This window comes from Amblyomma americanum, chromosome 8, assembly GCF_052857255.1.
Source record: "Amblyomma americanum isolate KBUSLIRL-KWMA chromosome 8, ASM5285725v1, whole genome shotgun sequence".
Classification (NCBI taxonomy): domain Eukaryota; kingdom Metazoa; phylum Arthropoda; class Arachnida; order Ixodida; family Ixodidae; genus Amblyomma; species Amblyomma americanum.
The window spans coordinates 132948701-132959388 of NC_135504.1; positions in this window are offsets into that span (position 1 = coordinate 132948701).

Sequence of the window (10688 nt, forward strand, 5' to 3'; positions counted from 1 at the left end):
GCCCGTATTAGCGTCCCACCTCTAACAGAAGCGTCGCGTGCGTCCGGTGTTCTGACGGTGAATTTTGAAAGCCGGCGGTTTTTAAAGCTCGCTACCACCGCACATCACAGGTGCACCTATTAGCGCTCCACCTCTAACGAAAGCGTCACGTGCGTCCGGAGTGCTGACAGTGATTTTTGAAAGCCGGCGGATTTAAAGCTCGCTACCACGGCACATCACACGCGCCCCTATTAGCGTTCCACCTCTAACGGAAGCGTGGCGTGCGTCTGGTGTTCTGAGGGTGATTTTCGAAAGCAGGCCGTTTTAAAAGCGCCCTACCACCGCACATTAGAGGTGCCCCTATTAGCGCTCCACCTCTAACGAAAGCGTCACGTGCGTCCGGAGTGCTGACGGTGATTTTTAAAAGCCGGCGGTTTTAAAGCTCGCTACCACGGCACATCACACGCGCCCCTATTAGCGTTCCACCTCTAACGGAAGCGTCGCGTGCGTCTGGAGTGCTGACAGTGATTTTTGAAAGCCGGCGGTTTTAAAGCTCGCTACCACGGTACATCACACGCGCCCCTATTAGCGTTCCACCTCTAACGGAAGCGTCGCGTGCGTCCGGTGTTCTGACGGTGAATTTTGAAAGCCGGCGGTTTTTAAAGCTCGCTACCACCGCACATCACAGGTGCCCCTATTAGCGCTCCACGTCTAACGAAAGCGTCACGTGCGTCCGGAGTGCTGAGGGCGATTTTTGAAAGCCGGCGGTTTTAAAGCTCGCTGCCACGGTACATCACACGGGCCCCTATTAGCGTTCCACCTCTAACGAAAGCATGGCGAGCGTCCGCTGTTCTAACGGTGAATTTTGAAAGCCGGCGTTTTTTAAAGCTCGCTACCACCGCACATCACAGGTGCGCCTATTAGCGCTCCACCTCTAACTAAAGCGTCACGTGCGTCCGGAGTGCTGACGGTGATGTTGGAAAGCCTGTGGTTTTAAAGCTCGCTACCACGGCACATCACACGCGCTCCTATTAGCGTTCCACCTTTAACGGAAGCGTCGCGTGCGTCCGGTGTTTGACGGTGAATTTTGAAAGCCGGCGGTTTTAAAAGCGCCCTACCACCGCACATCAGAGGTGCCCCTATTAGAGCTCCACCTCTAACGAAAGCGTCACGTGCGTCCGTAGTGCTGACGGTGATTTTTGAAAGCCGGCGGTTTTAAAGCTCGCTACCACGGCACATCACACGCGCTCCTATTAGCGTTCCACCTTTAGAGGAAGGGTCGTGTGCGTCCGGTGTTCTGACGGTGAATTTTGAAAGCCGGCGGTTTTAAAAGCGCCCTACAACCGCACATCACAGGTGCCCCTATTAGCGCTCCACCTCTAACGAAAGCGTCACGTGCGTCCGGAGTGCTGACGGTGAGTTTTGAAAGCAGGCGGTTTTAAAGCTCGCTACCACGGCACATCACACGCGCCCCTATTAGCGTCCCACCTCTAACAGAAGCGTCGCGTGCGTCCGGTGTTCTGACGGTGAATTTTGAAAGCCGGCGGTTTTGAAAGCTTGCTACCACCGCACATCACAGGTGCCCCTATTAGCGCTCCACCTCTATCGAAAGCGTCACGTGCGTCCGGAGTGCTGACAGTGATTTTTGAAAGCCGGCGGTTTTAAAGCTCGCTACCAGGGCACATCACTCGCGCCCCTATTAGCGTTCCAACTCTAACGAAAGCGTCACGTGCGTCCGGAGTGCTGACGGTGTTTTTTGAAAGCCGGCGGTTTTAAAGCTCGCTACAACGGCACATCACACGCGCCCCTATTAGCGTTCCACCTCTAACGGAAGCGTCGCGTGCGTCCGGAGTGCTGACGGTGAATTTTGAAAACCGGCGGTTTCTAAAGCTCGTTACCAGCGCACATCACAGGTGCCCCTATTAGCGCTGCACCTCTAACGAAAGCGTCACGTGCGTGCAGAGTGCTGAGGGTGAATTTTGAAATCCGGCGGTTTTAATGCTCACCACCACCGCACATTAAACGCGCCCCTATTAGCGTTCCACCTCTATCGGAAGCGTGGCGTGCGTCCGGTGATCTGACGGTGAATTTTGAAAGCCGGCGGTTTTTAAAGCTCTCTACCCCCGCACATCACAGGTGCCCCTATTAGCGCTCCACCTCTAACGAAAGCGTCACGTGCGTCCGGAGTGCTGACGGTGATTTTTGAAAGCAGGCGGTTTTAAAGCTCGCTTCCACGGCACATCACACGCGCCCGTATTAGCGTCCCACCTCTAACAGAAGCGTCGCGTGCGTCCGGTGTTCTGACGGTGAATTTTGAAAGCCGGCGGTTTTTAAAGCTCGCTACCACCGCACATCACAGGTGCCCCTATTAGCGCTCCACCTCTAACGAAAGCGTCACGTGCGTCCGGAGTGCTGACAGTGATTTTTGAAAGCCGGCGGATTTAAAGCTCGCTACCACGGCACATCACACGCGCCCCTATTAGCGTTCCACCTCTAACGGAAGCGTGGCTTGCGTCTGGTGTTCTGAGGGTGATTTTCGAAAGCAGGCGGTTTTAAAAGCGCCCTACCACCGCACATTAGAGGTGCCCCTATTAGCGCTCCACCTCTAACGAAAGCGTCACGTGCGTCCGGAGTGCTGACGGTGATTTTTAAAAGCCGGCGGTTTTAAAGCTCGCTACCACGGCACATCACACGCGCCCCTATTAGCGTTCCACCTCTAACGGAAGCGTCGCCTGCGTCTGGAGTGCTGACGGTGATTTTTGAAAGCAGGCGGTTTTAAAGCTCGCTACCACGGCACATCACACGCGCCCCTATTAGCGTCCCACCTCTAACAGAAGCGTCGCGTGCGTCCGGTGTTCTGACGGTGAATTTTGAAAGCCGGCGGTTTTGAAAGCTCGCTACCACCGCACATCACAGGTGCCCCTATTAGCGCTCCACCTCTATCGAAAGCGTGACGTGCGTCCGGAGTGCTGACAGTGATTTTTGAAAGCCGGCGGTTTTAAAGCTCGCTACCAGGGCACATCACGCGCGCCCCTATTAGGGTTCCACCTCTAACGAAAGCGTCACGTGCGTCCGGAGTGCTGACGGTGTTTTTTGAAAGCCGGCGGTTTTAAAGCTCGCTACAACGGCACATCACACGCGCCCCTATTAGCGTTCTACCTCTAACGGAAGCGTCGCGTGCGTCCGGAGTGCTGACGGTGAATTTTGAAAACCGGCGGTTTCTAAAGCTCGTTACCAGCGCACATCACAGGTGCCCCTATTAGCGCTCCACCTCTAACGAAAGCGTCACGTGCGTGCAGAGTGCTGAGGGTGAATTTTGAAATCCGGCGGTTTTAATGCTCACCACCACCGCACATTAAACGCGCCCCTATTAGCGTTCCACCTCTATCGGAAGCGTGGCGTGCGTCCGGTGATCTGACGGTGAATTTTGAAAGCCGGCCGTTTTTAAAGCTCTCTACCCCCGCACATCACAGGTGCCCCTATTAGCGCTCCACCTCTACTGAAAGCGTCACGTGCGTCCGGAGTGCTGACGGTGATTTTTGAAAGCAGGCGGTTTTAAAGCTCGCTTCCACGGCACATCACACGCGCCCGTATTAGCGTCCCACCTCTAACAGAAGCGTCGCGTGCGTCCGGTGTTCTGACGGTGAATTTTGAAAGCCGGCGGTTTTAAAGCTCGCTACCACGGTACATCACACGCGCCCCTATTAGCGTTCCACCTCTAACGGAAGCGTCGCGTGCGTGCGGTGTTCTGACGGTGAATTTTGAAAGCCGGCGGTTTTTAAAGCTCGCTACCACCGCACATCACAGGTGCCCCTATTAGCGCTCCACGTCTAACGAAAGCGTCACGTGCGTCCGGAGTGCTGAGGGCGATTTTTGAAAGCCGGCGGTTTTAAAGCTCGCTGCCACGGTACATCACACGCGCCCCTATTAGCGTTCCATCTCTGACGAAAGCATGGCGAGCGTCCGCTGTTCTGACGGTGAATTTTGAAAGCCGGCGTTTTTTAAAGCTCGCTACCACCGCACATCACAGGTGCGCCTATTAGCGCTCCACCTCTAACTAAAGCGTCACGTGCGTCCGGAGTGCTGACGGTGATGTTTGAAAGCCTGCGGTTTTAAAGCTCGCTACCACGGCACATCACACGCGCTCCTATTAGCGTTCCACCTTTAACGGAAGCGTCGCGTGCGTCCGGTGTTCTGACGGTGAATTTTGAAAGCCGGCGGTTTTAAAAGCGCCCTACCACCGCACATCAGAGGTGCCCCTATTAGAGCTCCACCTCTAAAGAAAGCGTCACGTGCGTCCGTAGTGCTGACGGTGATTTTTGAAAGCCGGCGGTTTTAAAGCTCGCTACCACCGCACATCACACGCGCCCCTATTAGCGTCCCACCTCTAACAGAAGCGTCGCGTGCGTCCGGTGTTCTGACGGTGAATTTTGAAAGCCGGCGGTTTTGAAAGCTCGCTACCACCGCACATCACAGGTGCCCCTATTAGCGCTCCACCTCTATCGAAAGCGTCACGTGCGTCCGGAGTGCTGACAGTGATTTTTGAAAGCCGGCGGTTTTAAAGCTCGCTACCAGGGCACATCACGCGCGCCCCTATTAGCGTTCCACCTCTAACGAAAGCGTCACGTGCGTCCGGAGTGCTGACGGTGTTTTTTGAAAGCCGGCGGTTTTAAAGCTCGCTACAACGGCACATCACACGCGCCCCTATTAGCGTTCCACCTCTAACGGAAGCGTCGCGTGCGTCCGGAGTGCTGACGGTGAATTTTGAAAACCGGCGGTTTATAAAGCTCGTTACCAGCGCACATCACAGGTGCCCCTATTAGCGCTCCACCTCTAACGAAAGCGTCACGTGCGTGCAGAGTGCTGAGGGTGAATTTTGAAATCCGGCGGTTTTATTGCTCACCACCCCCGCACATTAAACGCGCCCCTATTAGCGTTCCACCTCTATCGGAAGCGTGGCGTGCGTCCGGTGATCTGACGGTGAATTTTGAAAGCCGGCCGTTTTTAAAGCTCTCTACCCCCGCACATCACAGGTGCCCCTATTAGCGCTCCACCTCTACTGAAAGCGTCACGTGCGTCCGGAGTGCTGACGGTGATTTTTGAAAGCAGGCGGTTTTAAAGCTCGCTTCCACGGCACATCACACGCGCCCGTATTAGCGTCCCACCTCTAACAGAAGCGTCGCGTGCGTCCGGTGTTCTGACGGTGAATTTTGAAAGCCGGCGGTTTTAAAGCTCGCTACCACGGTACATCACACGCGCCCCTATTAGCGTTCCACCTCTAACGGAAGCGTCGCGTGCGTCCGGTGTTCTGACGGTGAATTTTGAAAGCCGGCGGTTTTTAAAGCTCGCTACCACCGCACATCACAGGTGCCCCTATTAGCGCTCCACGTCTAACGAAAGCGTCACGTGCGTCCGGAGTGCTGAGGGCGATTTTTGAAAGCCGGCGGTTTTAAAGCTCGCTGCCACGGTACATCACACGCGCCCCTATTAGCGTTCCATCTCTGACGAAAGCATGGCGAGCGTCCGCTGTTCTGACGGTGAATTTTGAAAGCCGGCGTTTTTTAAAGCTCGCTACCACCGCACATCACAGGTGCGCCTATTAGCGCTCCACCTCTAACTAAAGCGTCACGTGCGTCCGGAGTGCTGACGGTGATGTTTGAAAGCCTGCGGTTTTAAAGCTCGCTACCACGGCACATCACACGCGCTCCTATTAGCGTTCCACCTTTAACGGAAGCGTCGCGTGCGTCCGGTGTTCTGACGGTGAATTTTGAAAGCCGGCGGTTTTAAAAGCGCCCTACCACCGCACATCAGAGGTGCCCCTATTAGAGCTCCACCTCTAAAGAAAGCGTCACGTGCGTCCGTAGTGCTGACGGTGATTTTTGAAAGCCGGCGGTTTTAAAGCTCGCTACCACCGCACATCACACGCGCTCCTATTAGCGTTCCACCTTTAAAGGAAGCGTCGTGTGCGTCCGGTGTTCTGACGGTGAATTTTGAAAGCCGGCGGTTTTAAAAGCGCCCTACCGCCGCACATCACAGGTGCCCCTATTAGCGCTCCAGCTCTAACGAAAGCGTCACGTGCGTCCGGAGTGCTGACGGTGAGTTTTGAAAGCAGGCGGTTTTAAAGCTCGCTACCACGGCACATCACACGCGCCCCTATTAGCGTCCCACCTCTAACAGAAGCGTCGCGTGCGTCCGGTGTTCTGACGGTGAATTTTGAAAGCCGGCGGTTTTGAAAGCTCGCTACCACCGCACATCACAGGTGCCCCTATTAGCGCTCCACCTCTATCGAAAGCGTCACGTGCGTCCGGAGTGCTGACAGTGATTTTTGAAAGCCGGCGGTTTTAAAGCTCGCTACCAGGGCACATCACGCGCGCCCCTATTAGCGTTCCACCTCCAACGAAAGCGTCACGTGCGTCCGGAGTGCTGACGGTGTTTTTTGAAAGCCGGCGGTTTTAAAGCTCGCTACAACGGCACATCACACGCGCCCCTATTAGCGTTCCACCTCAAATGAAAGCTGGGCGTGCGTCCGGAGTTCTGACGGTGATATATGAAAGCCGGCGGGTTTAAAGCTCAATACCACGGCACACCACACGCGCCCCTACAAGTGTTCCACCTCAAATGAAAGCTGGGCGTGCGTCCGGAGGGCTGACGGTGAATTTTGAAAACCGGCGGTTTTAAAACTCGCTACCACCGCACATCACAGGTGCCCCTATTAGCGCTCCACCTCTAACGAAAGCGTCACGTGCGTCCCGAGTGCTGACGGTGGTTTTTGAAAGCCGGCGGTTTTAAAGCTCGCTGCCACGGCACATCACAGGCGCCCGTATAAGCGTTCCACCTCTAACGGAAGCGTGGCGTGCGTCCGCTGTTCTGACGGTGAGTTGTGAAAGCCGGCGGGTTTTAAAGCTCGCTACCGCCGCACATCACAGGTGCCCCTATTAGCGCTCCACCTCTAACTAAAGCGTGACGTGCGTCCGGAGTGCTGACGGTGATTTTTGAAAGCCAGCGGTTTTAAAGCTCGCTACCACGGCACATCACGCGCGCCCCTATTAGCGTTCCACCTCTAACGAAAGCGTCACGTGCGTCCGGAGGGCTGACGGTGATTTTTGAAAGCCGGCGGTTTTAAAGCTCGCTACAACGGCACATCACACGCGCCCCTATTAGCGTTCCACCTCTAACGGAAGCGTCGCGTGCGTCCGGAGTGCTGACGGTGAATTTTGAAAACCGGCGGTTTCTAAAGCTCGTTACCAGCGCACATTAAACGCGCCCCTATTAGCGTTCCACCTCTATCGGAAGCGTAGCGTGCGTCCGGTGATCTGACAGTGAATTTTGAAAGCCGGCGGTTTTTAAAGCTCGCTACCCCCGGACATCACATGTGCCCCTATTAGCGCTCCACCTCTAACGAAAGCGTCACGTGCGTCCGGAGTGCTGACGGTGATTTTGAAAGCAGGCGGTTTTAAAGCTCGCTACCACGGCACATCACACGCGCCCGTATTAGCGTCCCACCTCTAACAGAAGCGTCGCGTGCGTCCGGTGTTCTGACGGTGAATTTTGAAAGCCGGCGGTTTTTAAAGCTCGCTACCACCGCACATCACAGGTGCCCCTATTAGCGCTCCACCTCTAACGAAAGCGTCACGTGCGTCCGGAGTGCTGACAGTGATTTTTGAAAGCCGGCGGATTTAAAGCTCGCTACCACGGCACATCACACGCGCCCCTATTAGCGTTCCACCTCTAACGGAAGCGTGGCGTGCGTCCGGTGTTCTGACGGTGAATTTTGAAAGCCGGCGGTTTTTGAAGCTCGCTACCACCGCACATCACAGGTGCCCCTATTAGCGCTCCACCTCAAACGAAAGCGTCACGTGCGTCCGGAGTGCTGACGGTGATTTTTGAAAACCGGCGGTTTTAAAGCTCGCTAACACGGCACATCTCACGCGCCCCTATTAGCGTTCCACCTCTAACGGAAGCGTCGCGTGCGTCCGGTGCTCTGACGGTGAATTTTGAAAGCCGGCGGATTTTAAAGCTCGCTACCAGCGCCCATCGCACGTGCCCCTATTAGCGCTCCACCTCTAACGAAAGCGTCACGTGCGTCCGGAGTGCTGACGGTGATTTGTGAAAGCAGGCGGTTTTAAAGCTCGCTACCACGGCACATCACACGCGCCCCTATTATCGTTCCACCTTTAACGAAGCGTCGCGTGCGTCCGGTGTTGTGACGGTGATTTTTGAAAGCCGGCGGTTTTAAAAGCGCCCTACCACCGCACATTAGAGGTGCCCCTATTAGCGCTCCACCTCTAACGAAAGCGTCACGTGCGTCCGGAGTGCTGACGGTGATTTTTGAAAGCCGGCGGTTTTAAAGCTCGCTACCACGGCACATCACACGCGCCCCTATTAGCGTTCCACCTCTAACGGAAGCGTCGCGTGCGTCCGGAGTGCTGACGGTGATTTTTGAAAGCCGGCGGTTTTAAATCTCGCTACCACGGTACATCACACGCGCCCCTATTAGCGTTCCACCTCTAATGGAAGCGTCGCGTGCGTCCGGTGTTCTGACGGTGAATTTTGAAAGCCGGCGGTTTTTAAAGCTCGCTACCACCGCACATCACAGGTGCCCCTATTAGCGCTCCACCTCTAACGAAAGCGTCACGTGCGTCCGGTGTGCTGACGGTGATTTTTGAGAGCCGGCGGTTGTAAAGCTCGCTACCACGGCACATCACCCGCGCCCCTATTAGCGTTCCACCTCTAACGGAAGCGTCGCGTGCGTCCGGAGTTCTGACGGTGATTTTTGAAAGCCGGCGGGTTTAAAGCTCGCTACCACGGCACACCACACGAGCCCCTATCAGTGTTCCACCTCAAATGAAAGCGTGCCGTGCGTCCGGAGGGCTGACGGTGAATTTTGAAAACCGGCGGTTTTAAAACTCGCTACCACCGCACATCACAGGTGACCCTATTAGCGCTCCACCTCTAACGAAAGCGTCACGTGCGTCCCGAGTGCTGACGGTGATTTTTGAAAGCCTGCGGGTTTAAAGCTCGCTGCCACGGCATATCACACGCGCCCGTATTAGCGTTCCACCTCTAATGGAAGCGTCACGTGCGTCCGGAGTGCTGACGGTGATTTGTGAAAGCCGGCGGTTTTAAAGCTCGCTACTACCGCACATCACAGGTGCCCCTATTAGCACTCACACCTCTAACGAAAGCGTCACGTGAGTCCGGAGTGCTGACGGTGATTTTTGAAAGCTGTCGGTTTTAAAGCTCGCTACCACGGCACATCACACGCGCCCCTATTAGCGTTCCACCTCTAACGGAAGCGGCGCGTGCGTCTGGTGTACTGAGGGTGAATTTTGAAAGCCGGCGGGTTTTAAAGCTCGCTACCACCGCACATCACAGGTGCCCCTATTAGCGCTCCACGTCTAAGGAAAGCGTCACGTGCGTCCGGAGTGCTGACGGCGATTTTTGAAAGCCGGCGGTTTTAAAGGCCGCTGCCACGGCACATCACACGCGCCCCTATTAGCGTTGCACCTCTAACGGAAGCATGGCGTGCGTCCGCTGTTCTGACGGTGAATTTTGAAAGCCGGCGGTTTTTAAAGCTCGCTACCACCGCACATCAGAGGTGCGCCTATTAGCGCTCCACCTCTAACTAAAGCTTCACGTGCGTCCGGAGTGCTGACGGTGATTTTTGAAAGCCGGCGGTTTTAAAGCTCGCTACCACGGCAATCACACGCGCCTCTATTAGCGTTCCACCTATAACGGAAGCGTGGCGTGCGTCCGGTGATCTGACGGTGAATTTTGAAAGCCGGCGGTTTTTAAAGCTCGCTACCACCGCACATCACAGGTGCCCCTATTAGCGCTCCACCTCTAACGAAAGCGTCACGTGCGTCCGGAGTGCTGACGGTGATTTTTGAAAGCAGGCGGTTTTAAAGCTCGCTACCACAGCACATCACACGCGCCCCTATTAGCGTCCCACCTCTAACAGAAGCGTCGCGTGCGTCCGGTGTTCTGACGGTGAATTTTGAAAGCCGGCGGTTTTTAAAGCTCGCTACCACCGCACATCACAGGTGCCCCTATTAGCGCTCCACCTCTAACGAAAGCGTCACGTGCGTCCGGAGTGCTGACAGTGATTTTTGAAAGCCGGCGGTTTTAAAGCTCGCTACCACGGTACATCACACGCGCCCCTATTAGCGTTCCACCTCTAACGGAAGCGTCGCGTGCGTCCGGTGTTCTGACGGTGAATTTTGAAGGCCGGCGGTTTTTAAAGCTCGCTACCACCGCACATCACAGGTGCCCCTATTAGCGCTCCACCTCTAACGAAAGCGTCACGTGCGTCCGGAATGCTGACGGTGAATTTTGACAGCCGGCGGTTTTTATAGCTCGCTACCACCGCACATCACAGGTGCCCCTATTAGCGCTCCGCCTCAAACGAAAGCGTCACGTGCGTCCGGAGTGCTGATGGTGATTTTTGAAAGCCGGCGGTTTTAAATCTCGCTGCCACGGCACATCACACGCGCCCCTATTAGCGTTCCGCCTCTAATGGAAGCGTCGCGTGCGTTCGGTGTTCTGACGGTGAATTTTGAAAGCCGGCGGTTTTTAAAGCTCGCTACCACCGCACATCACAGGTGCCCCTAGTAGCACTCACACCTCTAACGAAAGCGTCACGTGCGTCCGCAGTGCAGATGGTGATTTTTGAAAGCCGGCGGTTTTAAAGCTCGCTACCACGGCACATC